Raw genomic sequence first — 5,785 nt, 5'->3', positions numbered from 1 at the left:
GCTGCGGCCCCGGCGGCGGGATCCCGTGTCCCCAGGCCCGCGCTCGGAGCGCGGGGAGCGGCGGGAGCCGGCGGGGAGGGGGCGGAGCGCGAGGAGCCGTGGGCGGGGCCTGAGGGGGGCGGGGCGGAGGGGCGGGGCCCGAGCCGGGCGCTGGGCGGGAGGCGGCCCCGGAGGACCCCGAGAGTCTGGCGTGGGGTGGGGGCGCAGAGAGCGCGGAGATCTGGCGGCCGGAAGGACGCGTCCCGGGCTCTGCCCGGGTAACGCCGGGTGCGTTCTGCCGGTGCCGGGCCCCGCGGGCGCAGCGCCCTCGGTGCTTCTGCGGGCATCTGCCAGGAAGGAGCGTCCGCTGGGGACCCGAGACCCATTTAATCAGCGCCCTGTGCAGAGACTCATTTGAGGCCTGCGGTGGCGGTGGAGAATGAGGACATGGCCCCAGTGGCTATGGAAACCCAGGAAGGTGGCCTCGGGTAGAAGAGCAAAGTAGGATCCGGGGCTGCCCTGAAGCTGGCAGTACCCGTCGCGGGGCACCCGGCCGGGGTCTGTGCTCCCCTGGCTCCGGGCGAGCTCACAGGCCGCGGGGTCCCTTCTGGCGGACCCTCCGCCGGTCCCTCCCGCTCTCCTCCGAGAAATCTTACCTTAATAGGCAAGAACTGGCAGAACGCGCGGGATGAGGCTGCTCTGCGCCCTGACGGCTGCTCCCCACCCTGCTCCGCCTAGCCAGCGGAGGGGAGTCAGGGTCTCCCTCGGGTCCCTCTGCATTCGACTGATGGGAGGGCTTGGAAAGGAGTTCAGATCCTCGGGGATTATTGTGATGTGGAGATGGGAGAAAAGGGGGTGGGTTTTGTTTTGCTCTGTTTCATTAAGTTAGGCTGCTGGCTGGGAAACCAGGCTCCCGCTCCCCATTGACTAAGTGTCTGCAATATGTGGTGTCAGACGGCGTGGGGGCGACAACAGAGTGTAAAATCCAGGGATGCTATGCATCACTTCAGCAAGCCTTTAAGTGCTGATTCCAGGCCGGGCATAGTAGCAAGCCCCAGGGACTCCAGCATGAGGAGACAGCCATGCCTGGCAGCATCATCTCTGGTGGGAGAGAGAGAGCTGTAAGCACGTAAATAGAGCAGGATGAGGACGCTGGGCAAGGTGCTGGCCACCACAGCCTGACCGCACCTCACCAGACAGAGGAGACTTCACTGAGAAGCGTGGGCCTCACTCGGTCTCCAGGAATGAGCACAGAGGACAAGCAGTCGGGAGAGAAGGGACAGCATGTGCAGAAGCATAATGCTGGAGAGACCACAGACCACTACCTGGAACTAGGAGAAATGTAGTTAACTCAAGTGAAGCAGACAGGAGGTGAGTCTGGGAGGTGTTGGGCATAGCTTTCATCCGACAAAGGTGCAAAACTACCCTTGGGCCACAGTTTCCTCATCTGCCACGTGGAGATCATGGTACCTACTTCATAGAGTTGTGAAGATCAAGGAGATCCTATTTGTAGAGTGCCTTGAAGGGTGCCTGGCACAGAATAAGTGCTCTAGAAAGCTTAACTATTATCACATGGCATTCTCTCAATCAGTGAGTTTTGGGGTGCCTGGATTGGATGGCTCAATGGGTTAAGTGTTTGTCTTCCACTCGGGGGATCAGGCCCCACATTGGGCTCCCTGCTTAGTGGGGAGCCTTCTTCTCCCTCTGCCTCTGCCTGCCGCTCCCTCTGCTTGTGTTCTCTCTCTCTGCCGAATAAATAAACAAAATCTTTTAAAAAAAAATCAACCAGTTTTGACCATGTTGCCATCTTTGCCTCCATCTGTGCCTTTAGACATATGTTTGAATATCTAATGAATTTTATTTATGAAAATGAGTAGAAGACAGAAACATGAAAGTGCTGATGCTGGTGATAAGAATAAGTCTTAAATAGTGCAATAGAGAAAAAGATGGAAGTCATTAGGTATGCAGAAAGTGGCAGATAGCTTCAATTGAACACTGTTCTAGATCTGTCATCTCTGTTCTATTATAAAGGAAAAGAACTAAAGTATAGTGTCTAATACATAGTGGGCATTCAGTAAATCTCTGAACTGAATGAACAACAATGATATTAACCTTTAAATATATTGTTAATTTATGTCTCCAAGATAAAATAACATTTAGAGATGATATATTCTCTAGTCTCTGGGAAAAGATCCCTTATTATAATATGTAAATCTATTGTTCTTTCATACTACAGTTTTAGCACAAATGTATTAAAGACAGATGGCCGTCTGCCTAGCACAACAGGTTTGGATTTTGAGTATCGACTTCCCCAGCTCCTCCCTCTAGGAAGTTGTGTCTTAAGGGAGTTGATCCTTGACAGGACTGGGGCACTCTGACGAGGCAGTTTCAGGAGTATGTTATTAAGGAAACTGCAGGACTATGTTACATAACATACTAAGGAAGTTAGCCTTTAAACTAGGTGTTAGGCAAAGCCACAGATAACATCTAGGCAGGGGATAAGATGGTTAGATGTCTGTTTTTAGAATGGTCAAGCTGGGGCCACATGGAGGATGGTTTGAAGTTAAGACTTGAGACTAAGAGACTGTTAGAGCAGTTCAGGGAGGAAATGAGAACATGAGCCAAGACAGTGGCAGTGGGTATGGGAAGGAGGCTCAGATGTGAGAGAGATTCAAAGACTGAGAAAAGATCCAAACAGTGGATATGAGGAGTAGAGGGGAAAGAGAGCTAAGGATAACTCCTGGGGCTCCTTACTTGGGTGACTAGTCAGGTCCTGGGACTGTAAACACAGATGAGGGGTATAGGAGGTGGAGCGGGTTGGGAAGAATGTTACAGATACTGTAGGCAGGTTCATCCATCACCCAATCCTACTTTGAATTTAGAGGATAAGGAAGTTAAGTACTTGCCTCCTGGTTTCCTTTGCAGCTAGGGCAACAGTCTGATTAATGGGATTTATGGGGAAGTCTGCTGGGAGGCTTCTGGAAAATCTGAAGCTGTGTTGATAAAAGTTCAGTTGTCACTGGCATTGCTTCCTTCCCCCTTTTCCTATCTTGAACTCAGACATGATGCCTGGAGACGCAGAACACTTTGTGACTAAGAAGGAAGGCCAAGGGAATGGTAGACCTGTTAGCCAGGAGATGAACCAACACCAGCAGCCACCTACCTCCAGATCTCTTGTTACATAAGAGAAATCACCCTTGTTTTGTTTGTTCTATTCTGTTACTTGTAGCTGATGGTATTTCTAACTGACACAGGAAGACAATAAATTCATGTTTGGATTTGTTGAGTTTTAGAACTGATGGGAAATCCAGATGGAGCATTCCAGGAGACAGATGGAAAGATGACTGAGATTCTGGAGAGAGGTTTGGGCTGTAAGTTTAGGTTAAAGATTCATTAACAAATGGTGATGACAGAAACCAATGGTCTTCAAATTTTTACCCATATATGCCTTAAAGGATTATGAAAAAAAATTATTTGTACATGTTCCCCAATATTTTGTGTGAATATTTTCTTTCTTTTTTTTTTTTTTAAGATTCTATTTATTTATTTGACAGACAGAGATCACAAGTAGGCAGAGAGTCAGGCAGAGAGAGAGGAGGAAGCAGGCTCTCTGCTGAGCAGAGAACCCAATGTGTGGCTCGATCCCAGGACCCTGGGATCATGATCTGAGCTGAAGGCAGAGGCTTTAACCCACTGAGCCACCCAGGTGCCCCTGTTGTGAATATCTTCAAACAAACAGAAAAGTTGAAATTGAACAGTGAACAACATATACACACCACCTAGATTCCACTATAAACATTTTGTTTTAGTTCTATCTGTCCATTTGTCAATCTTATTTTTTATACATTTCCAAATAAATTCTTGACACCAATACATTTCACCCCTAAATTCCTCAGCATGCATAACATGAACTAGAGTTCATATATTTGTTTATAGTTTTTCTTTTTTTCTTGAGATAAAATTTACCTTAATGAAATTTAGACATCTTAAGTACACCATTTGATGATTTTTGACAAACACTTTTGCCTTTCTAACCTCAAACTCTGTTAAGGTATAGAACATTGCTATCACCCTAGAAAGTTCCCTTGAACCCTTTTACAGTCGGTCTATACCACCATCCATAGCACCAAACACTGTTCTGATTTTTTTCATGATTAATTTTCCCTGTTCTGTAACATCATAAAAGTGAAATTGTACAGTATTTACCCTCATTTATTTTTCAACCGACATACAAAATTCTTTAATTTTAAGTTTGCAAAAGATGTTGTTTCTAATGTATTTTAAATATTGACATTAAAAAAATGGTAAATTTTAATGCACCCAGGAGAAATTTAGTGTCAGTCTGATCTGCTACCTACCATCATCCATTTGTTTTTATGTATCAGGTTTAGTGCTTGACATGACAACAGGAAATTTTTGATCAATGCTTGTAGATGGCGAGCTCTCAATTTTTAAATATTTCTCGTTGATGAGAAACTTGACTCAAATAATTTTTTATTGAGGTGCAATGGATGCACAACATTATATGAGTTTCAAGTGTACAACATAATTTGTTATTTGTACATATTCATTAGCTATATGAAAAAGTTTGAATAAACACCTCTTTACCTGAGCGAAAGTTTGACATCTTTTTTTTTCTCCTTGAACTTGTATTTCCATTCCATCTTTTCCATGAAATGTAATCCTAAAGTAATTTTTATGCTTGAAACATTTCTCTTGAATCTTTATACTTGCCTGAAAAAATATTATTATCTGTTTATTTTTATTTTTTATTTTTTTATTAACATATAATGTATTACTTGTTTCAGTGGTACAGGTCTGTGACTCATCATTCTTTCACAATTTACAGCGCTCACCATAGCACATATTCTCCCCAATGTCCATCACCCAACCACCCCAACCCTCACACCCACTGCCCCTCCAGCAACCCTCAGTTTGTTTTCTGAGATTAAGAGTCTCTCATGGTTTGTCTCCCTCTCTGGTCCCATCTTGTTTCATTTTCCCCTCCATTAACCCCACAACCTCCTGCCCTGCCTCTTAAATTCCTCATATCAGGGAGATTATATAATAACTGTCTTTCTCTGATTGACTTATTTCACTTAGCATAATATGCCCTAGTTCCATCCACATCTTTGCAAATGGCAAGATTTTGGGGTGTTTTTTTTTTTTGACTGCATAGCATTCCATTGTACATATATACCACATATTCTTTATCCCTATCATCTGTTGATGGACATCCAGGTTCTTTCCATAGTTTGGCTACTGTGGACATTGCTGCTATAAACACTTGGGTACACATGCCCCTTTGGATCACTACATTTGTATTTTTAGGGTAAATACCCAGTAGTGTCATTGCTGAGGCATAGGGTAGCTCTACTTCCAACTTTTTGAGGAACCCCCATACTGTCTTCCAGAGTGGCTGGACCAGCTTGCATTCCCACCAACAATGTGGTAGGGTTCCCCTTCTCTGCATCCTCACCAACATCTGTCATTTCTTGACTGGTTAACTTTAGCCTTTCTGACTGGTGTGAGGTGGTACCTCACTGTGGTTTTGATTTGTATCTCCCTGATATTGAGCACATTTTAATGTCTCTGTTGGCCATTTGGATGTCTTCTTTGCAGAAATGTCTGTTCATGTCTTCTGCCCATTCCTTGATTAGATTATTTGTTCTCCGGGTGTTGAGTTTGATAAGTTCTTTATAGATTTTGGATACTAGCTGTTTATCTGATATGTCATTTGCAAATACCTTCTCCCATTCTGTCAGTTGTCTTTTGGTTTTGTGGACTGTTTCCTTTGCTGTGCAAA

The sequence above is a fragment of the Enhydra lutris genome, unplaced genomic scaffold, assembly GCF_002288905.1.
Source record: "Enhydra lutris kenyoni isolate GAN:26980312 unplaced genomic scaffold, ASM228890v2 scaffoldscaffold9, whole genome shotgun sequence".
In the NCBI taxonomy this organism is placed as follows: domain Eukaryota; kingdom Metazoa; phylum Chordata; class Mammalia; order Carnivora; family Mustelidae; genus Enhydra; species Enhydra lutris.
Note: the sequence above shows the minus strand (reverse complement) of the source record.